The sequence below is a fragment of the Hyperolius riggenbachi genome, chromosome 2 (assembly GCF_040937935.1).
Source record: "Hyperolius riggenbachi isolate aHypRig1 chromosome 2, aHypRig1.pri, whole genome shotgun sequence".
In the NCBI taxonomy this organism is placed as follows: Eukaryota; Metazoa; Chordata; class Amphibia; order Anura; family Hyperoliidae; genus Hyperolius; species Hyperolius riggenbachi.
In genome coordinates this window covers 354690007-354715138 of record NC_090647.1, presented here as the reverse complement: position 1 = coordinate 354715138, position 25132 = coordinate 354690007, and the positions used below count along the sequence as shown (strand labels likewise).

Sequence of the window (25132 nt, the reverse complement as noted above, 5' to 3'; positions counted from 1 at the left end):
CTGGGGCTTCTTCCAGCCCCATAAGCCTGGATCGCTCCCACGCGGCCATTCTCCGCTTCCTGGATCGGCGGTACCGGGTCCCGTCACTTCCGGCGGACCCGGCCAATTGTCCGCATCACAGGGGCTCTCTCCATACCCGTACGCATGCGGCTGCGCAGTAAGCAGCCTCACACGTACGTATATGGAGGGAGCCCCGTGGGATGCGGACAATTGGCCGCGTCTGCTGGCCGACTGGCGGCCATGACGGGACCCGGTACCAGTGGATCCAGGCAGCAAAGGACGGCGGCGTGGGAGCGATCCGTGCGTATGGGGCTTGAGGAAGCCCCAGGTATGTATAGAATCTTTTTCCTGGGGCCTCTGGTTCCCTTTAACAAAACCGATTACAAAGATAAAATCTCTCCTCCCTCCCCCCTCCTCCCCCCTCCCCCCTCTGACCAAACGGAATGGAATGACCAATTTCCACCTGGAATCGCGGAAAATACAATTCCGCGGAAAGCGGTGACAATCCCTACTAGAGAGAGAGAGAGAGAGTTAGATGAATCTACGTGGTTATCTGGGGTTCTCTTTGAACAACTGTTGAACACAAAAGGCAAGGCCGTCCCTGGGTGGGCTTGAACCACCAACCTTTCGGTTAACAGCCAAATGCGCTAACCAATTGCGCCACAGAGACTGTGCACTCAGTTTCTACTAAATGATTTTATGGGGATGTATGTGTGTCTTTTGGAGGGAGGAAGTAAGTCTGCTCCAAGAAGTTTAACACCACTTTTTCTTACAGCAAAGCATTCACTGTGTGGCAGTATAGTGGTGAGCATAGCTGACTTCCAAGCTGGGTGGGTTCGATTTCTGGCCAATGTATGTGAGCTTGCTTTTGACATCCTACAAATTCCTGGAAGACAAGATCCATGAATAGGAGGGAGGAGGGTGGAGGAGGTGTTTTTCACCTTCCAAAACGTTTTGAAAGCATTTTAAAGGGCACTTCTGTTTTTTCTATGCAGATATCCGAATAGGTCGGATATCTGCGGATAATGCTTCTGGATATCTGCATTTACACACGAATATCTAAAAGGTCTGATTTGGGTATCCGAACCGGATCTGGATTTCCGGATCCAGATCAATTCAGATTTTAAAAAGTACTATCCGAGCACCCCTGATGTTAAGGCAACAGGGAAAATCTGTGCTGGTGGTGGTCTGTCAGTGGTCCAGATAGTATGTTGCTTCACTCAGTAGCCACACAATTGTCCCAAGGAGTCAAACTACTGAGGTCCAGATTCCTAATGGACCATTTAAGAGCCACAATGGGAGAAAGGACCAAGACTTCACCTGGATGAGTTCTAAACTTTGCTTTACTTTATATTACAGTAACAGTAAGCATGATGTTTTGGTCATCAAGTGCTTAAATGTAGTGCACTTGTAAGGTTTGATAGAACTTGATGGAGGTCATGAAAACTGAAATGTTGTGCTTGCTGTAACTGTGATATCAAGTATAAAGTCAAGCAAAGTTTGCAACTTATCCAGATGGTGTCCCTGTTCTTTCTTCCATGGTGGTCTGTCAGTGGTCACTGCATATGCGTGACCAATGCCATTTTCTAAACAATCCAAACAGTCACTCCCCTTCCTGTAATTTATCAGTGACCACTATAACTTCCTAAAGTTAGAGAAACCGAGAGCCCAATATAATGTAGTAGGTTCAGCATAAATATAGTAAAGATAATTAGTGAGAAGAGTATACTCACAAACGTGGGTTACCACAAAGGCAACCACTGTATAGGCAGGTGAGGAGATTAGACCTGTCCTCACTCAGGATTAAGAAGTCGCTCACTGTAGATCAGAAGAGGGGTAGATTACCCTTCCACCAGGGGTGGACACGGTACAGCAAAAGGAGAACAGAGGCGCTAGCAGGGTAAAAGTGGATAAAACCTTTAAAATTTGCTTGGAGGGAGCGGTGGACTTACCTCCATAAAACAGACACGAAAGACTGTCTGTATAATAGTAATCACATTTATTATATAGTACCCCAAAAATGCAAAAGCGTTTCACAGGCCACGCCAGCTTCATCAGGCAATAAACGTGGGAACAAACAGAATTTCAGCAGTAGCAGGAGTAGCGCCTCAGTGGTCCCTGAGGCGCTACTCCTGCTACTGCTGAAATTCTGTTTGTCCCCACGTTTATTGCCTGATGAAGGGGGCGTGGGCTGTGAAACGCGTTTCATTTTTGGGGTACTATATATTAAATGTGATTACTATTATACAGACAGTCTTTTGTGTCTGCTTTATGGAGGTAAGTCCACCGCTTCCTCCAAGCAAATTTTAAAGGTTTTATCCACTTTTACCCTGCTGGCGCCTCTGTTCTCCTTTTGCTGCACTATAACTTCCTGTACCTTGTCAGTGATCACTGTATCATAGTGTAAAATTTCAGTGGTTACTCCACCTTCTTGTAACAAGTTTGCAAATAACCTTACTGTAACATGTCAGTAGTCACTGCACTTTCATGTAACATCTTCCAGCAATGGGACCTTTCCTGTAATATTTCATTGATCATTGTCACTATAGATTGCCAGTGGTCACTGCATCTTCCACTCTGGTGATCACTGTAACATTTCAGCGATCACTGCTCCTTCATGTAACAAATCAGCATATATTATCTGCGTATAACTTTAAAGGACCACTATCGCAAAAATCATAAAATTTAAAATGCATTAACACACATACAAATAAAAAGTACATTTCTTTCAGAGTAAAATGAGCCATAAATTACTTTTCTCCGATGTTGCTGTCACTTACAGTGGGTAGTAGAAATCTGACAGAACTGACAGGTTTTGGACTAGCCCATCTCCTCATGGGTGATTCTGATGGTTTTGTTTTGTTTTAAAAGCACTTAGAGAAAGGCAGTTGCTCTGTCCAACTACTCAAAAAAGTGTGCAGCAAGCAGGGAAGCTGGCCAGCATCATTGTATAAATCCTTTTCAGGGAATGTTTTTATAAATAACTAGCTGATTGCCCGGCGTTGCCCGGGAATGTATTTGGCTGGTGTTGACTCTGCCTACTTTTTCTAACCCTAACACACAATTACTCACTGACCAAGTTTGTGAGCTTTGCGGTCTTTGGTATCGATAATCTACATTGAAATGAAACACAACTGATTGGCTGTGTGTGGCTCCACCCCCTTTTCTGAATTTGAACCCCAGTCACCCAATAACCAACTGTACCAGGTTTGAGGCCTTGTACCATTAACAGTTCAAGAATGGTAGCAATTAAATATTCCCCTTGAAAAGCAATAAATGAAGTTTGATTCACTTTTGTAGGCTCCACCCACTTTTCTGAATAATAATCTCAGTCACCCAGTGACCAACTGTGCAAAGTTTAAAAACCCTGCCATTAACAGAATGACTGCAGTTTACATTTTCCCAGTGAAATTTGTATTTGTCTCCACCCACTGATGACCCGGCATTGCCCGAGTATGTATTTGACTGGTGTTGGCTCCGCCCACTTTCTAACCCTAACACACAAACAGTCAATGACCAAGTTTGTGAGCTTTGGGGTCCTTGGCATCAATAATTTGTATATTCCCATAGAAATTAAACAAATCAGATAGGCTGTTTGTGGCTCCACCCCTCTCCAGCATTTGAACCCCAGTCACCCAATGACCAACTGTAGCAGGTTTGAGGCATCTGCTATTAACAGTGTAAAAATGGCAGCAATTTAAATATTCCACTTGAAAATCAACAGGGGAATTTTGATTGGCTATTATGGGCTCTACCCACTTCCCTGAATATTAATCTCAGTCACTCAGTGACCATCTGGGCAAAAATTGGGAACCCTGAAATGAACAGTGTAAGAAGGGCTGCAGTTTACACTTTCCCAGTGAAATGTGTTTTTGGCTCCGCCCACTTTTTGTAACCTGGACACAAAGTCACTACTCAATGCCCAAGTTTGTGAGTTTTGGGGTCCTTGGCATCAATAATTTGTATTTTCCCATGAAATGAAACAAATCTGATTCACTGTTTGTGGCTCTGTCCCCTTTTCTGAATTTGCACCTCAGTTACCCAATGACCAACTGTACCAGGTTTGAGGCTTGTGCCATTAACAGTGCAAGAATGGCAGCAATTTTAATATTCTCCTTGAAAATTGACATGTGATTTTTGATTGGCATTTTTAGGCTCCACCCACTTTTCTGAATATTAATCCCAGTCACCCAGTAACCAGCTATGCTAAGTTTGAGAACTTTGCCATTAACAGTGTAAGAAAAGCAACAGTTTACATTTCCGCATGTAAAAGGTTAGTTGTTTTTGGCTCTGCCCACTATTTCTAATCTTGACATACAGTCACTTAATGACCAAGTTTATGAGCTTTGGGGTCTTTGGCATCAATAAGTTGGATTTTACCATTTAAATTAAACAAATCTGATTGGCTGTTTTTGGCCCACTCCCTTCAGAATTTAAACCAGAGTCTCCCAGTGACTGACTGTAGCAGATGTTAGGCCTCTGCCATTAAGAGTGCATGAATGGCAGCAATGTAAATATTCCCCTTGAAAATCAAAAGGAGAATTTTGATTGACTGCTGTAGGCTCCACCGACTTTTCTGAATATTAGTCCCATTCACCCAGTGGCCAATTGTGTCACGTTTGAGAACCCTACCAATAACAGAATGGCTGAAATCAATCTAAAAAATCTGTTTGGCTGTTTGTGGCTCCACCCCTTTAGTGAATTTGGACCCCAGTCACCCAATGACTGACTGTATCAGGTGTGAGGCCTCTGCCACTAACAGTGTAAGAATGGTAGCAATGTGAATATTCTCCTTGAAAATCAATAAGTACATTTTGATTGGCTGTTGTAGGCTCCACCCACATTTCTGAATATTTAACCCAGTCACCCAGTGGCCAATTGTGTAAAGTTTGGGAACCCTGCAATGTAAAAAATGAAGTTGTTGGCACCGCCCACTTTTTCTAACCTTAACATACAGTCACTCAATTATCAAGTTTATCAGCTTTGGGGTCCTTGGTATCAATACTTTGTATATTCTCATTGAAAAATAAACAAATCTGGCTGTTTGTGGCTCCACCTCCTTCCTGAATTTGGACCCTAGTCACCCAGTGACCAACTGCACCAGGTTTGAGGCATCTGCTTTTACCAGTACAAGAGAATGGTAGCAGATGAAATATTCCCTTTGAAAATCAAAAGGTGAATTTTTATTGGCTGTTGTAGGCTCCACCCACCTTCTAAAATCTTAATCTGTCACCCAATGACCAACTGTGCAAAGTTTGAGAACCCTGGCATTAACGGTGTAAGAATGGCTGTAGTTTATATTTTCCCAGTAAAAGTTGTTTTGGCTCCGCCCACTTTTAGTAACCTTGACACACAGTCACTCAATGGCCAAGTGTGTGAGCTTTCAGGTTCCTGGCATAAAAAATGTGTGAATGGAAGGAGTTTATCCACCAAGGAAATCTGATTGGCTGTATGTGGCCCCGCCCTTTTAGTGAATTTGGACCCCAGTCACCCAATGACCGACTGTAGCAAGTTTGAAGCCAATGCCATTAACAGTGTAAGAATAGCTGCAGTTTAAATATTCCCTTGGAAAATCAATAGGTGAATTTTGATTGGCTGTTGTAGGCTCCACCCATTTTCTTGAATCTTAATCACATTCACCCAGTGACCAAGTGTGGCAATTTTGAGAACCCTGCCATTAACAGTCTAAGAATGGCTGCAGTTTACATTTTCCCATTTAAAATGAACGGCTGAAATTTGATTGGCTGTTTTATGCTCCGCCCACTTTTCCTGGATTTGTAACCTCGGTCACCAAGTAACCAACTGTGCCAAGTGTGGGGACTCTGGCTTGATTACTGTGAGAATGGCAGCCTTTTCCATTTTTTCCATTGATTTTAATGGGTGGAATCTGATTTGCTGTTTGTAGCTCCGCCCAGGTGTACAGGGGGGCCGCGAGACCCCCAGAACATATCATCCCAGGTAGTAAGGGATCTGTATACCAAGTTTCGTTCAAATCGGTCAAGCCGTTTTCGCGTGATCGCGGCACACACACACACACACACACACACACATACACACACACACACATACATCCGATTTTATATATATAGATCAAAGCCTTGCTGAGAATCCCCCATGAAGAGACGGACTAGTTCAAAACCTGTTGGTTCTGTCAGATTTCTACTACCTACTGTTAGTGATAGCAACATAGGAGAAAAGTAATTTATGGCTCATTTTAATCTAGAAGGAATGTATTTCTTATTTGTATATGTTTACATGTATTTTAAATTTTACGATTTTCATGATAGTATTCCTTTTAATTACCAAGAAGTGTTACTTCTTACATCGATTATTACAACAGCCTTATGTGACACTTCAAGGTATCTTCCTATAACATGTTAGTGATCAAAGTCTCAGTATGGCAAATCAGAAGTCACTCTGGTTCCATGTAACACACAATGGCCACTCTAACAAGCAGGGCCGGATTTGTACTTTTCAGCGCCCTAGGCCGGCTGTAACCCCCCCCCATTCTGTCCAACTCTGACTAGTTTGAACAGGCTCCCCTCTGTTTTGCTGCTCTACCCCCATTCAACAAAGAAGCAGTGCATGCTCTTTCCACTCCATGTAATTTTGCACTCCTGCCTGGATGCATAGCAGCCGATAGCGTTTTAGGCATGCATACTTCAGAAATGATGCTCATGTATAAGCAGCACTTGTCAAGTACGCATACCCATAACACTCCTGGACCCCGGCTGCTGTGCACATCCGTACAGGAGCATGAAATTACAAGGAGCCCCAGTGGACAGCACTGCTTCTTTGACCTCTGTGCGACTTGCTGCTGTCAGAGCCACAAATAGGGGACAGTGTAGCGCAATGGAGAGAAGCCCATTCAAAACAGAGAACAGGTTAGTAGAAGGATCCGACATTACACACACTGGCAATGCATAGATGTAGTGTAATGCTAGGTACACATGATGCAATTTTCAGACAGATTTACTGTCAGATCGATTATTTCCCTCATGTCTTATCTGATTCACGATCAATTTTTCGATCAATTTACTGTTCACTTCTATGAAAAATCATTCAGAAAATTGATTGGAAAGCAGATCAGACATGTTGGAAATAGTCGATCTGACAGTAAATCTGTCAGAAAATTGCATCGTGTGTACCTAGCATATGCTCAGGTGTACTTTACACAGTGACAATTTAGCACTTAAAGGTGGCCACACACCATACACTTTTTTAAATATCTGTTCAATTCAAGAATTGCAATATATTTTTCTGACTGATTGTAACATTTAAAAAATCCGACCAATGTACCACACACATATGATACATTTTCCCCCAATTATGATAAAAATGATTGAAAACTTTGAGAAAATTGCTAGGGAGTGTATATTAATAAATTGACAATCTACCACACACCATACAATCTTTAGAAAAATTGAAGAAAAATTTCCAGCATTCCAGATCAATATAAATCGAAAAAAATGAAAAAAAAGCTTTCGATTTTTCATATTTATCGAATTCCCGTAAAATCAGATCATTTTATTGTATTATGTGTGGCCACCATAAGACAGATCTTAAAATCAGTCAGCAGGAAGTTTTGTAACAGAATAACATGTTTTATTGGCTAACCAAAAGAAAAACTGCCTTTGGGCTAATGAGCCATCTTCAGACTTTGTTCCTGTATACAAGATGTTAGGGCACACAGCTATATAGGTACACAGTCAGCATAAGATGTATAAATTGTTTTGTAAATATAAATAAATGTAATACAGTTGTAATTATGTTTGAAAACACCCTGCTTTTACTGACTAAGACAGTACAATGCATTGCTGGCAAAAAAAAGTCAGGAAAGAGTTAAACTGTAGCACAAAGAATGTTGCTGTCATTCCCTAGGAAGAAAAAACAAACCATAAATTTAACAGATCTGAGGTCTTTAACAGCACTGACCTACTAGTAATAAACTAATACCTGTCAGGGAGAGGGGAGAGTTGATAATTCCTGCCCATTAATGCGTGCTGCAAGAAAAAACTAATCCGAACTCAAGAGTTCTGCTACTTGAGCCCATATATTTTTCTTCTCACAGCAGATTGTTTGTCCCCTTTCATCATACAGAGGACAGGATCATCAGGTGACAGCAGATGCTGACTGTCATAACACACACTTTGCACAAGTGAGAGAGATGCAGGGATCTCTGGAATTCAGGCAGACCAGAGCAAAGCAGGAGAGGTGATTTACCGTACTTTGACATGTGACCTCTTATCTCTCCAAGTCCTGCGCCCTGCTGATTTTTATCGCCCTAGGCCATGGCCTGTAACGATTGGTGTCAGTAAGCACAGATATTCTGATTATTGGTGATCTGCAGTATCACCTATAATACAGATGCTATACCTGATTATATGGTGTTTTGCAGAATCGCCAATAATGCAAGTATAGCGTGACACGATTCAATCGTATGCAAGAGGGTGCTTGGTACACTAGAGTATCTCTATAGGGCACAGAGATACAACCTCCAGCAAGCTGGAACAGCAGACAACAATAATAAAATACAGCGTAAATTCAAGTCTGTGGAAATATCCACCACACCGTAATTCCTCAGAGGTGTGGTTACCTCTGAATGGGAACCCCGTGTGTGAGATCCTCCAAAGGATGGAGTGGAGGAGTCTCGGCCTCTAGCAGCAAGGGTTTGCTAGTAGTCGTCGTCTCCAAGAGGCAAGCCTCTGATAGAACCCTACAGTGGGAGACGTTCCACTGAAGGGAGAAAGGTCAGACAAAATGAGGTTCGGCAACAGATCAGGCGGCAGCAGTACAGAAACGTGAGACAAGAGAATAGTCGGAAACCAAGCCAATAGTCGATAACGGTACGGGCTGGCGAAGTACAGAATCAGGAAGCAGATGAGTAGTCAAGACAGGCACAGAATCATACACGATAAATCAAACAGTATAATATGTGTATATATTGGCGATAAACCAATATATAACACAATACCAGAGACAAGGCTGACTAGGTCTGAGTGCTGACACAGGGTATCGCAAACACAGACGAAGTGTGACTGAAAAGCACTTCCTTATATACTGCCTGGGAGAGAAGTCTCCACCCCAGGCAGCAACCAATCAGAGCAGGCTAAAATGTCAGCTGACCTCCAGGTCAGCTGACACGCTTTCTAAGAGTATAAAGGCGTGTCTGGCGTGCGCGCACACCCCCTAGAGGCAAGATGGCAGAGCCCTGGTGAGCAGCATGCTGATGAGTTTGGAGCAGAGTGCTCGGACGGGTTTGCGTAGCGGATGCGGACGAATTTCCGCATCCCACAGTGGAAGTTCCACTTGCCGGACTGGATGCGACCATATTTCCGCAATCCATCCGGCGTTGCGGATTTTGCGTTACATGGCCTTTGTGGCCTTCCCAGAAATCCTGCTAACAAGCAAGTATATATGTAGGAAAAGGAAGGTATGGGGACTAGTATGCCCTTTCCTGGCACTGATTCCAGCTTATAGCAATATAAATCTGAAAGCCATGAGGTAGTCAGTGACCCAAACACGTTATATATATATATATATATATATATATATATATATATATATATATACATATATATATATATATATATATATATATATATATATATATATATATATATATATATATACATATATATATATATATATATATATATATATATATATATATATATATATATATATATATATATATATGTATATATATACAGTGCTGCCCATAATTATTCATACCCCAACACATTTTAACTTAAAGTTACTTTTATTCAACCAGCAAGTATTTTTTTTTTTTTGACGGAGAATGACATAGGTGCCTCCCAAAAGATAATAAGATGATGTACAAGAGGCATTATAGTGGGGAAAAAAAACATTTCTCAGCTTTTATTTACATTTAAGCAAAAAGTTACCAGTCCAAAATTATTCATACCTTTCACAAACTGTCACTGTCTGTGGGAAAATCCAAAGTTCTACACCATTCCAAATCGTCACAGCTGTTCTAAACCATCCTAATTACCCTGAATAATTGGGAACAGCTGTTTTAACCAACTTAACAGGTGAAAAACAAAAGCTCTATGCAGTTAGTTTGTGGACAGTCATGGCTAAGACAAAGGAGCTCACTGAGGACCTGTGGCTGCGCATTGTGGCTGCTTACAGGTCAGGAAGGGCTACAGGGCCATTTCTAAATGTTTTCAAGTTCCATTGGCTACAGTGCAAAGTATTATTAAAAGAGAGAGAGAGCTGTTTTCCAATGAGGGCCTGGCAATGTACCTGTGCCACGCATTGGCCTGGCACAGGTACATTGACGACATCTTGCTTTTTTGGACGGGTGGCAAAGAATTATTGCTACAATTCATTACAATTATTAATAAAAACATTTGGAATTTGAGGTTTACTGTGCACATGAGTCATGTTGAGGTTCCATTTCTGGATCTTCTGATCTCGGTCTCGGCTGCGGGCCTTGTCTCTACAAGTTTATATAGGAAAGAAACGGCAACAAATGCACTTCTGAGAGCAGAAAGTTTCCATCCAAAACATACCATTAATGGTATCCCTACTGGACAGTATTTGCGGATTCGACGCAACTGTTCAGAGGATGATGCCTTTCAGAGGGAGGCCTTGCAGCTGAGATCGAGATTCAGACAAAGAGGATATAAGAATAAGACTCTTATCAAAGCTTATAAGAGAGCTAATGCCAGTAATAGATCTGCCCTATTGGATAGAAGTAGATGTCCCGCCAGCGAGAGGTCAGAAGTAATCAGGTTCTGTACCAGATTCTCGGCACAGCATAGAGAGGTTTCGAGGATATTGGATAAGCATTGGCACATCCTCACTAATGATGCCAAATTGAGCACAGTGTTAACACAAACTCCCCTCTATTCATTCCGGAGGGCACCGTCCCTACGGGATCTTTTGGTTAACAGTCATTTTGTCGATCCTCGGGCCAACAAGAAGCACTGTAAGGTGACTGGTACATATACTTGTGGTGGTTGTTCGGTATGCCGTTACATTCAGGTGGGCAGATCGGTCCGCCTCCCGGATGGCCGGGATTGGTGTTTCCCACACTATGTAAATTGTAGTACTACTCTTGTGGTTTACTTGTTGCTCTGCACTTGCGGGGCCTTTTATGTGGGAAAGACCAAGAATGAATTTCGTACACGCATCTCGCAACATATCACAAGTATCAAAAGTCCAAATTATAATAACCTTACTCCCGTGGCGAAACATTTTAAGTCCGCTCACGGTGGCAGGTTTCAACATGTGCGTTTTGTTGGTCTGGACAGAATTCATAACTCTGCAAGAGGTGGTAACATGGATCGCTTGCTTCTACAACGTGAAGCAAGGTGGATATTTGATTTGGAGGCAACTAAGGAACCAGGCCTCAATGAAAACACAAGCTATGTTCCCTTTCTGCCACCTTAGGGAGTTTTGGCGCAGCATCCTACACCTGAAGGGTATGTGTTGCTTTTCTAGTGGGAGGGGCTTTGGGGGCTCCCTGCTGGGGCATCTCACATCTAATTTTCCGCATGATGTTTAGGGAGAAAGAAATTTCTTGATTTGTGTTTATGCCATAATTGGCTTGATCCCCATCTGGACATGACTGCACATCTCTTCCTTTTTTATGGTGGGGGGTAGTCAAAATGTAAGAGTGAGCGGAATTATGTACTGTGATTTAAATTACCTATTTAAATTCGTGGTTTTGTAAAGCCACATATACATATGATAGGCGGTTTCTAATTACGAATAATGATTACTGTATAGTCACTTTGTTCTTGTGATGTTGGTTTGGGATGGGATGTGGAGCGCTTGTGTCTGCTTGTGCTGCCGCCGTCTGATCCGGCTGCTCTGGCGTCTCCCGCCCCTTCCCCGGGGCCTGCGTGCGGGGGGGCGGGGCTCGGCGGACGCGCCGGGTGTGCTATTGGGCGCGCCCGTCGTGTCTGCCCGCTCCGCCCCTCCGCTCGCATTGGCCCTGGTGTGGGGGCGGGAGGCGCCGTACATGCGGTCGGATTGGACGGCGGCTTGCACATAGGCGCAGCGTGGTCCACAGAGAGACACGCCTCCTGAAGAAGCCGGCAGAGTCCGGCGAAATCGATCGAGGACGCCGTCCTCCACCATGAGGTCTTCTCCTCCACGCCTCCATGCTGCCTAAACCAGGTGCTGCATCCCTCTCTCCATACCTCAGAGACTCGGCCAGTCTTTCCAGGCTTTATCACAGCAGACCAACAACAGACCGGTGGATACAGTAAGAGCCCTGAGGGCACCTCAACTGCACATGCACATGCGGCCTGCACAGAGACATTGATAATATTGCCATGCGCCTTGTCTGCTTGCTTTGCATTGTGAATTGGCTAGCACTGGATGTGCCTTGCTGCTGCTTCAATCTGACACATGCTGCTATCTGATGTGCCTGTTTGTTAAAAGTTCCCTAGGAATCATACTGCATGTGCTGTGCTATGCTATATTACAGGACTGTACTCTGCCATATCAATATACTATACTGAGGTGACTTGTTAGCCTGATGGGACGCTGAGCACTCCATTTATTTTTGGAAGATCGTATGCACAATATAGGAGGCTATATGACATGAAAGAATCATTATGTACTGGATGAATGCTCTGGAATCCATTTTTCAAATGAACATCCTATGATATCCATAAGTCTTTACTTGTGAGGGATTCGGCAGCAATTTTTCATAACAAGGTTTTGATCTATTTTTGCAGGGCTGCGCAGCCATTAACACGTGTGCACATATCTCTGTTTAGGAGGGGGAGAGTATAGGGGACGCCTGGGCGGGTATGTGCATGGATGGGGTGGGGGATGGGCTATATGGTGGGATTTTTATCTTGCAGTTTTTAATAATGAGCATATGTTTGAATAAAGTTTTGTACTTTTGAATAAGACTGATTTGTATTCAATCAGGTCTCACTCCTCCTTTACTCTATCTCATAGTTTGTACTATTAAAAAAAAAAAGATGTTCCCTACTGTGGAAAATCTCAGAGGATGTGGCGGAAGCCAAAAGTAACACCTGTACTGGTCAGGAAGATAGTGAGAGAGGTGAAAAAGAATCCAATGATCACCACCACGGCAATCCTGGTGAATCTGGGCTCTGCTGGTGGCAATTTATCAAGGCAGACAATCCAACGGACACTGCACACTGCTGGGTTCCACGGATGCAGACCAAGGAGGATGCCACTTCTCCAGGTAAGGCACACAAAAGCTTGCTTGGCTTTTGCAAATGCTCATCTGGACAAAGGAGAAGACTTCCGGTCTTCTGTGTTATGGTCAGATGAAACAAAAATTGAATTGTTTGGTCACAATGATGTTTCCTTCATTTGGCATAAATAGGAGAAGCCTTCAAACCCAGAAAACACCATGCCCACTGTCAAACATTATGGTGGGAACCTAATGCTTTGGGGGTGTTTCTCAGCCAATGGACAAGGGAACCTAACCACAGTAAACAGCACCATGGAAAAAGGAGCAATACATAAAGATTCTCAATGACAACATCCGGCAGTCTGCAGAGCTACTTGGTCTTGGGCACCAGTGGACATTTCAGCAAGACAATGATGCAAAACACACAGCAAAAGTGGTGACGAAATGGTTAGCAGACAACAACATTAATGTTTTGGAGTGGCCCAGCCAGAGTCCTGACTTGAATCCAATTGAAAATCTGTGGAGGAAGCTAAAGATCAGGGTGATGGCAAGAAGTACCTCCAACCTGAAAGATTTGGAGCTCATTGCTAAAGATGAGTGGGCAAAAATACCTGTGGAGACATGCAAAAAGCTGGTCTGCAACTATAGGAAGCGTTTTAGTGCTGTATTAGCCAATAAATTATTTGAATAATTTTGGACAGGATGCTTTTTGCTCAAATGTAAATAAGCTGAGAAATGTTTTTTTTTTACCCACAATAATGCCTCTTGTACATCATCTTATTATCTTTTGGGAGACACCTATGTCATTTCCCGTCAAAAAATTACTTGCTGGTTAAATGAAAGTAACTTTAAAGAAAACCTGTAAAATCAAAAAGTTCCCCTGGGGGGTACTCACCTCGGGAGGGGGAAGCCTCAGGGTCCCAATGAGGCTTCCCACGCCGTCCTCCGTCCCTTGGGGGACTCGCTGCAGCCCTCCGAACATCGGCGATGTAAATATTTACCTTCCAGGCTCCTGCACAGGCGCTGTGGTGGCTCTCGCCTCCAAAATAGGCGGAAATACCAGATCGCCACCGGGTCTGCTCTACTGCGCAGACGCAAGTCTCCAGCGCCTGCGCAGTAGAGCGACCCGACTTAGATCGGGTATTTCTGTCTACTTCGGAGCCGAAAGCCACAACAGCGCTCCTGCTGAAGCCTGGAAAGGTAAATATTGAACAAGCTGTTGGATCTGTCGGGCTGCTGTTCGGAGGGCTGCAGCGAGACCCCCGTGGGACAGAGGATGGCGTGAGAAGCTTCATTGGGACCCTGAGGCTTCCCCCTTCTGAGGTGAGTACCCCCCCCCCCGGGGAACTTTTTGATGTTACAGTGTCTCTCCACCCACTTTTTGGTTATGGGGATAAAAAGTATCCTATATGTTATTCCAGGTAATGTACTATTTCTGTGCCAAATTTCATTCATATCCGTTCAGCCATTGTTGCTTGATTGAGTAACAAACATCCAAACTTTCGCATTTATAATATTAGTGAGATATATTGCTGTATGTTGGTATGTAGAGATGGCCCGAACCTCCGATTTTAGGTTCGCGAACCTCTGCAAACGTTCGCGAACTTTCGCGAACCGCAACAGACTTCAATGTGGAGGCGAACTTTGAAAACTACAAACATTTATGCTGGCCACAAAAGTGATGGAAAAGATGTTTCAAGGGGTCTAACTTCTGAGTTTTTGCACGGATAAGTGGGATAGACGCCAAAAGTCATGGGGAAAAAAATCTGGATTTGACGCAAAGCAGCGTTTTAAGGGCAGAAATCACATTGAATGCTAAATTGGAGGCCTAAAGTGCTTTAAAACATCTTGCATGTGTATATATCAATCAGGGAGTGTAATTAGAGTCCTGCTTCACACTGACACACCAAACTCACCGTGTAACGCACCGCAAACAGCTGTTTGTGTTGTGACGGCCGTGCTGGACTGGTGCGCACCATGGCGAGAGTGCAAGCATTAGCGGTTTTCAAGCCCATATAGTCGCCAGGCTGAGGTAGCTCAGTGACAGAACAACAGTGATTGTCCAGCTGATCGAATTTGGTCTGTCCACAATAAAGCAATGACCTTATTATCGTTGGTGTGCCACACCCTGAGACACTCATATAGCCAGCGGTCATTGCTTCATTGTGATACGCAAGCCCCTTCGCAAGGTAATGATCACCAAGGGGAATTGACACATGTACATGCCTTTTGTTTTGTTGTTGCAGCCGCAGTGCAGCCAGAAAAATTAGGCAGGCATGTACACGCACCAGAAAAATTATTATAGCGGCCGCTGCTCCTGGTGGACCCTGTTGGTGGTGGCGGAGAAGGCAGTCAAGCGGCCTGCAGGCAGAGATGCTGTGTGGGGACTGACTTAGTCTTGGGGCAGGCCTGAGCGTGCTTTGCAGACCAGGCATCCGTGGTCAGATGGAACCTTGACCCAACGCTGTGTGCCAGAGATGTCACCACTTGCCTTTCAACATCACGGTACAGTTTAGGTATCGCCTTTTTTGAGAAAAAATTGTGGCCTGGTATCTTCCACTGCGGTGTGTGGCTTTGCTTTTGTGTGCTGCTTTTCCTCAGGTGGTCATCCCATTGCAGTTTGTGCTTTGTAATCATGTGGCTTCATAAGGTAGTTGTCCCTACGCGGGTCTTTCCACGGCTCAGTTTTTGGTGGCAGAGAGTACAGATGGAATTGCTCTCATCTGAGGCAGACACACAAAAAATGTCCACACCGCTGAGCCCTGGGGTGATAGCATTTTGGTGGTGGCGGCCGACTGAGTGTTAAGTGGGGTGCCAGAATCAGAGCAGGAGGAGGAAGATATGTCACGCTTCTGTGCGGAAGCTGAGAAAGATGAGGTTTTCTGTGTTAAATAGTCAACTACGTTTTATCTTCAGCTATTTGTTGACTTCTTTGGGGTGTCGGTGAATGATGCCTTGTGCCGCCGACACCCATGTTAATCTTATGTTAAATTTCTGCTGTTGCAGACTCTGGTGTATCTTAAGTATTGCACATATTATTGCAGTTGTATATTTCATATATCTTTTGTACGGATTTGTTCACTTTAATATTGAAAACAATAAAATGATTGTGCTAAAAAAAAAAAAAAAAATTTCTCTCCCTTAATTGTCGCGAAAATCTTAAAATTTAAAACACATACAAATAAGAAGTGCATTTCTTCCTAAAATTAGCCATAAATTACTTATCTCTTATGTTGCTGGCATTTACAGTAAGTAGTAGAAATCTGACATTACCGACAGGGTTTGGGCTAGTCCATCTCTCCATAGGGGATTCTCAGCATGACATTTATCCTTTATAAAGACTCCCCCTGAAAAAGATTTATACAAAGATGCTGCCCAGCTTCCCTGCTCACCATACATTTTTTGGGGCAGTTGGACGGAGCAACTAAGTGCATTTTGAAAATAAAGAAATCTCTGCGAACCCTCCATGAGGAGATGGGCTAGTCCAAAACCTGTCGGTTCTGTCAGATTTCTACAACCTACTGTAACAGTGCAAGTAGTGTAGAAAAGCACAACCCCATAAAGTTAATCAGCGGATGTGCCACGGCAAACTTGGTCACCACCTGAGTACAGCAGAAGAGAAGAAATCCAGCCTGCCCCATCCAATGCTCTTTTAGTTTTATTTAAAAGACCGTCATATACAGTACATAGTACAGAGTGCAACGTTTCGGAGCGATGGACGTGATCCTTTTTTAAGCCATGACAGTCTCAAAATACAATCTATGTAAACCATCTTGTATAGTGCATCATCATTTCAAATGAACCAATCATAGGTCCCAAATACATCAGGGACCAATCACAGTCCGCTATGTCAAGAGCGGACCTGATGGGGAACTAGTATAATACTGAACTAACCAATAGGCATCTATAACTCACCAGCATCACGTTTCCCAGAGCTCCATGCATGGCAAATACAACCCCCTCCTGACGTCAGGACTGAATGGAAACGCCCATCGGTCCGGCGGTTTTAAACATAAAAATGTTAAGTTTGGAAACTTGGAGTGGTTTCCACCGAAAAGGCTGGGCATGGTAGTGGTTGAGTATTGTGTGGCATAACGGTTGGTCTCAGTCACAGTTAAGTCGTAGAGATCCACAGTGCAGAACAGATGAAAAAAGTCTAGGGCCAATCCTAGATTATCTGTCTCCACCTGGACTCCAGACTGGGCGGCGAAAGGGGGCAGTACGGGAGCAGCGGAACCAGGGGATTGCCAATTGGAATTTGCCAGCACCTCTGGGGGACTATGGGTGGTACGGGCCCATTTTGCTGGTGGCTGCGACTCGGGCCTTAATGCACGTGCCACCGAACCAGTTTCTACTACCATGCTGGTGCTCGCCACTTCAAGAGGGGCTACAGTAGTACTGGTGCTAGGTCCAGGAGATGCTACGCTGCTGGTGCATGCCTTACCAAGAAAACTCGGATCAGCGCTAGCACCACTCTGCTGCCCTTGAGTCCGATACTGCGGTCCAGAGACATGGGGTGTGGTACGCCTGGCTCTAACCATGATCTCAATCTCCTCATTGCTATCGGTCAGAGAGCCACTGCTGTTCACCAGTTCGTATTCTGACCCGGATGATTCGTCAAATGAGGCATCCCAATCGCACTCACCCCACTGGGCCAGAATCTCAGCGGCCTTTTCAGCGGGATATCCCTTTTTTGCCATGGTGGACTGCTAAATTTAGAGGGTATTCCTCTGAGACTACCCAGGAAAAAGAGCACCTACCTAGCAAAAGGGAGTACTTGTGAAGTAGAAAGCTGTGGTCACTGAGTTTTGATTAAAAAGAAAAAGTCAAAACTGATCTTTACAGCGCCACAGTTATTGTACAGTATTGTACATTGTTTTTTGTAGTGTTTAGAAAAAATCACTGTCACTGCGGTTGGGCGGTTGAGGGTTTGGCCAGGTGATCAGAAGCCCGCAGGGGGCAGATTAGGGCCTGATCTGATGGGTAGGAGTGCTAGGGGGTGACAGGTGGTGACAGGAGGTGATTGATGTGTGTCTCAGGGGGTTATTAGAGGGGAGAATAGATGAAATCAATGCACTGGGGAGGCAATCAGAAGGGGGCGTGAGGGGGATCTGAGGGTTTGGCCGAGTGATCAGGAGCCTACACGGGGCAAATTAGGGCCTGATCTGATGGGTAGGTGTGCTAGGGGGTGACAGGTGGTGATTGATGGGTGTCTCAGGGTGTGATTAGAGGGGAGAATAGATGCAATCAATGCTCTGGGGAGGTGATCAGGGGGGTCTGAGGGTGATCTGAGGGTGTGGGCGGGTAATTGGGTGCCCGCAAGGGGAAGATTAGGGTCTGATATGATGGGTAGTAGTGACAGGGTGTGATTGAAGGGTGATCAGTGGGTGATTAGAGGGGAGAACAGATGTAAATAATGCACTGGGGAGGTGATAAGGGGGGATCTGAGGGCGATCTGAGGGTCCGGGTGGGTGTTTCGGTGCCCGCAAGGGGCAGATTAGGGTCTGATCTGATGGGTAGCAGTGACAGGTGGTGATGGGGTGATTGATAGGTGATCAGTGGGTGATTAGAGGGGAGAACAGATGTAAACAATGCACTTGGGAGGTGATCTGAGGGCGGGTCTGCGGGCGATCTGAGGGTGTGGGCGGTTGATCAGGTGCCCGCAAGGGGCAGGTTAGGGTCTGATCTGATGGGTGGCAGTGACAGGTGGTGATTGATGGGTGATTGACAGGTGATCAGTGGGTGATTACAGGGGAGAATAGATGTACACAGTACACAGGGGGGGTCAGGGGAGGATCTGAGGGTGGGGGGGGGGTGATCAGGAGCCCCCAGGGGGGCAGTTTAGGGCCTAATCTAAAATAAAGCGTTGACAGATAGTGACAGAGGGTGATTGATAAGTGATTAGGGGGGTGATTGGGTGCAAACAGTGTTCTGAGGGAGTGATCAGTGGGGGGTCTGAGGGGTGCTGTGGGAGATCAGGGGGCAGGGGGGACAGGATCAGTGTGCATGTGTCATTACTACAATGGCTGCCTCCTCCCCTGGTGGTCTTTCGATCACTGGGACCACCAGGGGAGGAGGCAGCCTGTATAATACACTTTGTTAGCTTAACAAAGTGTATTATACACTTAGATCGGCGAGATCGGGGTGTTTACAACCCGTCGGTGCTGATAATTGGCCGGCGGGTTGATGTCGCGGGTGGGCGGAGCCTAATGGCGGCAGATGCGCACGATCCCCGGCTAATCAGTCCCCCAGGTGCCGCCACTGATCGGCGTTTTGCGGTCCTGGGGGAGCCACCTTGCCGACACCCATAGGTAGTGGGTGGTCGGCTAGTGGTTAAGTGACTGAAACACTCAAAATCAGCAAGCAGTTTCCGTCTGCTAAAAAATAGAAAAAGGAACATTTTAGCCAACTTTTCATCAATGGAGATGCTCAGAACTGATGGTAAGGGTAAATGGTTCCTTACATTTCTTATCAGTTCGCCAGATGCATGCATGTAGCTTTCAGCAGGATTAAAACTAAACAGTGTTCACTGTATAAAAGAAATCTCACTCCACTTTTAGAAATGACTTTTTAGTTTGACAATATGATTTGGTATAGGGACTAAAAAAGGGCCACCAATAAGCAGGGTGTTCTTTGTCTCTATGTGAGTGCAAGTTTCTAATAACAGACGGCTGTAATGAACTGGTAAGAGGTTAACCTCACCCCTCAGCTGTTCATAATTGAATCTAAGCAGTCATTCCAATTCCTGGGCTGGAGGGATTGAGGGAATGATAGCAGAGCCATCAATTACCAGCAGAGTGTTAGCTCTAATGACAGTACATGCTTGCATCTTGCAGTCTGTATCACCTTTGATCTGCCATTTGAAAAACAGTTTTTACTCATCTTGATAGGTATGGTGTCACCTGAGTTCATATGGAGTGATCTGTTCAACATCAATTTAAAGGAGTGTTCTGAAAACATCATTTCTGCTATTGAAAACCATGTGCAATTCTAGACTGAGACAAACTCAATATATTACACCATCTGTTGCGTTACAACTGATTAGCTGTTTACTCGGCCATCCTTTTATGTCCTTACAACTCAGGTCTTCTATGCATGCTAGACGGATCTCAGACGAGCATACTGTACTTGTTGTGAGCAATCTCAGCTTAGACTCTACCGTCTGTACAGGCTTAAAACTAGGTTAGATCTTTATGTGACAATGATAGCCAAGCACACTGTTAGCCTTCTTACCCCTGCTACCATTGTGCCTTGCGCCCTCGTCCCTCCACCTCTCCCCACAGCAACAGTACACATCACTTAGCTATAGCCAAGGGACACATCTGTATGAGCTCATGGCCAGAACTGTTGCTCTTGGTATCAAGTCCCAGTCCCTACTCCCTATGAGTGACAGTTATAGTTGCTCATGCACCTTAACACAAATAATCTATCTCTCTGGGGATTTCCAGATGCATACAACTAGGTGAGTTGGCTTAGGCTGCTGGCTAGAGAAAGGGTTTGAAATTTGTACAGCTGAGACCTTGAGACCTATTAAAGGACTAAGAAATGTAAAAGGTATAAACTGTTATTTCTTATGTAAATCTGCAGTCCAATGATGCTCCACAGAGTTCTACTTTAAATAACATCCATCAGGGTAACATGTCCAAAAACAAGCCAGCCCGAAGCCTAATGACCCCACATACACAGTGATATCTGCTCTTATGAGACTGCCCACACTAGAAGGCTATAGAAACAATGAAAGATCCAAAGGATATAGGAGCTGGGCGCAAACACAGATAAGATAACCATCAATGATAAAGCACCTGAAGTACCTTTCTTTGCTGGTTAAGGTGGCCATACACTGGTCGATGTGCCATTAGATCGACCAGCTGACAGATCCCTATCTGATCGAATCTGATCAGATAGGGATCGTATGGCTGCCTTTACTGCAAACAGATTGTGAATCGATTTCAGCCTGAAACCGATCACAATCTGTTCAGCTGCTCCTGCCGCCTGTCCCCCCCCCCCCCGTATACATTACCTGAGGCTGGCTCCCGGGCGTCTTCTCCGCACTGCACCGCACCGCTGTTCTTGCTCCATCCCGGCGCTTCCTGTGTTACTCCGTGACCAGGAAGTTCAAATAGAGCGCCCTCTATTTCAACTTCCTGGTCACCGGAGTGACACAGGAAGTATAAGCGTACACTGGGACATGCGGAAATGCGGTGCAGCGAGGAGAAGAGGACCCCGGAGCCAGCTTCAGGTAATGTATACATGCTCGGATCGGGCCCGAATCGTACGCCGCAAGCGACGCGCTCCTACCGCCGGGCGATCGAGGGTAATTTCCCGCACGGCGCGATCGACGGTCCGATCCGATTTCGGGAGGGAATCGGATCGGCGGGTGCGTTTAGCGCAAGCGATTGGCAGCAGATCCGATCCCAGGATCGGATCTGCTGTCGAAACGGCCGTGAATCGAGCCAGTGTATGGCCTGCTTTAGTCTGTACCTCTCGGTGTTACAAGCCCTACTCCATAGAGCCAAATTAATCCATGCCATGCACTGATGAGGATCAAACAATCCGAAACAGTCTGTATGCATGTTGGATTATTATGGATCTGTACAAATTAACAAGCTGACACATCATTGCATTCCAGCGGTTCTGGAGGTGTGTTTAGCTTCTAAGGGTACAATGGTTAATTTGCATACATTCAGCAGTGATGCACTGGGAGACATCTCAAGCTCACTCCAACCTGAATTATCGCAAATTCTTTCTGTTTTAAGAAAGCAAACTTTTGTTTTTCTTTGAAGATCAAAGCAATGGTTTCACTAGAAATAAGAACAGAATTCACTAGAAATAACTAAGAACAGAAGAGAGTAATGATGCTTAGCAGTTAACATGTACATCAGCTAAACAAATGGTTAAAGTAACCATAAAACATATTGTACAAGTGAGCAGAAACGAGGTCAATGAACTGAACTATGATGTTGAATAAAAGAAGGCAGACATAAGTTGCATAGTTGCATCCATGTCTTTTATACAAAGCAGAAGTATTATTCTAGATGTGCCTCAGCTTTAAGGCCTCGTTCACATCAAATGCGGTGCTGTACGTTTTTCCCCACTGCAGATGTGTGCGTTTTTTTAGTGCAGGGCAAAAACAATGCATTGCTATGCGTCTCGTTCACATCTATGCGTTTCCAACGTACGCGTTTTTGAAACGCATAGATGCATGCATATGTGTGCGGAACGCGAACAAACGCATAGCAATGAAAGTCAATGGAAACGCAGATGGCCGCATGACCATGCGTTTTTTTATGCGTATTTGGCGATGCGTTTGGGGATGGACAACGTGACTCACTTCCTCTTCCTTTCTCTCTCAAGATGGCGACCGACATCTCTCACACTCCTATCACCTTCACACTTCCTACAAAACCCACACAGAAAGGAAGTGACATCAAGAAAAGAAAAAAACAATTTTTTTTTAACACACCTTTATTGAGAAATGTCCAGGTGTCCAAAAACGCATACTAAATAAAGACGCACACAAACGCATTTAAAAACCGCATACAAACGCGTACAAATGTACGCGTTTTGTCCATGCGTTTTCTGATGCGTTTCCCAAGCACACCAAACGCAGAATATATGAACGAGGCCTAAATGTACCCGAGGTGACATTTGACATGGTGAGATAGACTAGTATGTACAGTGCCAAGTATTCAGATTATTAGGCTGTGTTCCTATTCATTTTTTTTTCTCAATGAAAGAGTTAACCATTTAGGTATGCAACTGGCAGTTTCTATCCAGTCAGGATCTAATCAGACTACAGGGTATTTCTCCCAGATAAAGTCTGGAAGTGAACAGCTTCTGAGTACAGGGGATACATAAAAAAACAAAAAACCTCTTGGACACTGAGACCGTGTGAAAGACTGTATCATTTATAATAGAACATTAACCCTATTTTTTTAGCATTTAAAAAGAAAATGAAAAAAAAAAGTTTGTAGGAGTAGGAGGATAGATACAATTGTTTATCTCATCTGTTTATTTTCACCTAGGGTTTCCTTTCTGGAGCCAACAAACAAAGGAAAACAAATGTAAAATATAAATATCTCAGCTTTCAGAAGTGAAAACCAGAAAACTGATGATGGCAAGCCAGGAGATAATATGGCTAGGACAGGTGTTAGCAGTGCAGTTTCTAGGCTAAAATGCACCCAGGGCAAGGGTGTAAAAAGCCAGTAAAGTTGACCCCCGTATAGGTTAGCCAGGTAGTTGCCTCCAGTATAGGTAGCCAGTATAGTTGCCCCCAGTATATGTTAGATAGGCAGGCACCCCTCCCCCCCCCCCCCCGTATAAGTTAGATAAGTAGGTGCCCCCAGTACAGGTTAGCTAGGTAGGTGCCTCCAATTTAGGTAGCCAGTATAGTTGCCCCCAGCATAGGTTAGATAGGTAGGTACCCCCAGTATAGGTTAGTTAGGTAGGTGCCCCCAGTATAGGTAGCCAGTATAGTTGCCACCTGTATAGGCTAGCTAGGTAGGTAGGTGCCCCCAATACAGGTTAGATAAGTGCACCCAGCTTAGATAGGTAGCTGCCCCCCAGTATAGGTTAGATTAGGTAGCTGCCCCTCAGTATAGGTTAGATAGGTAGGTGCCCCTAGTATAGGTTAGATTAGGTATGTGCCCCCAGTATAGATTAGATAGGTAGCTGCCCCCAAGCATAGGTTAGACAGGTAGCTGCCCCCCAGCATAGGTTAAATAGGTAGCTGCCCCCCAGCATAGGTTAGATAGGTAGCTGCCCCCCAGTATAGGTTAAATAGGTAGCTGCCCCCAGTATAGGTTAGATAGGTAGCTGCCCCCAGTATAGGTTAGATAGGTAGCTGCCCCCCAGTACAGGTTAGATTAGGTAGGTGCCCCCCAGTATAGGATAGATAGGTAGCTGCCCCCAGTACAGGTTAGATTAGGTAGGTGCCCCCCAGTATAGGTTAGATAGGTAGCTGCCCCCCAGTACAGGTTAGATTAGGTAGGTGCCCCCCAGTATAGGATAGATGGGTAGCTGCCCCCAGTACAGGTTAGATATGTGCCCCCCAGTATAGGATAGATAGGTAGCTGCCCCCGAGTACAGGTTAGATTAGGTAGGTGCCCCCCAGTATAGGATAGATAGGTAGCTTGCCCAGTATAGGTTAAGTAGGTAGGTGCCCCCTCAATAGCGGGGGGAGCCAGAGCCGCGGGGAGGGCAGCCCGACCTCTTCCTCCCTCTCCTGTAGCCTGATACACATGCTGCTTCCTGTTTACATAGGAAGCAGCGTGACGTGTGTATCAGGCTACATTGCAGAGAGAAGACCAGCAGGGCGTGAGTGGCGATCGGATCCAGGGAGGTGAGTAACTGTGTATAGCAGCGCTTCCCTGCGCGCTAACTCTGCTGCAGTCCGAGGCAGGAGCACGGAGGGCGGCCGGGAGAGGAGAGGGAGGAAGAGGTCGGGCTGCCCTCCCCGTGGCTCCGGCTCCCCCCGCTATCACAGCGCCCCCCCTTCCTCTGCGCCCAGGGCAGCGGCACGGGCCGCACGGCCGTAGAAACGGCCGTGGGTGTTAGCACACTTCATTCACAAACAGCTAGGGTCCACACAGAACATGATAACCAAAGGACCTCAGCATATTAGAAAGTAACATTTCCTGAAAGGTGCCAACTGAGGATACAATTTCAACCATACAATCTTACCACATCTATATTATTATTTATTTATAAAGAACGAACATACCGTATTCGATGACGCTGTACATAGTAAGAAAACTATATGACGGCCATAATAATACAAACAATGGTTTACACAAAATATAGACACTGGTACATAATATAAAACGGGTATACATAGTAATTACAGTAACATATGTAGCATGATGAACAAAGTGTATTGCAAATTTCAAGACACAAACGGGTGAGAGAGCCCTGTCCATGCGAGCTTACAATCTAAAGGAATAGGGAGGAAACAAAAGGTGTACAGTATTTAGTATACAA

General features: G+C 44.9%; 1 protein-coding gene and 1 non-coding gene across 7 annotated transcripts in view; both read right to left on the bottom strand.

Annotated features, from left to right (window-relative positions):
* Positions 1-25132, bottom strand: part of TSHB (thyroid stimulating hormone subunit beta) — a 160754-nt gene that overhangs the window by 45434 nt on the left and 90188 nt on the right. The window lies entirely within an intron of this gene.
* TRNAN-GUU (transfer RNA asparagine (anticodon GUU)) lies at positions 597-670 on the bottom strand. The gene has a single exon. It is a non-coding gene; the product is annotated as a tRNA-Asn (tRNA).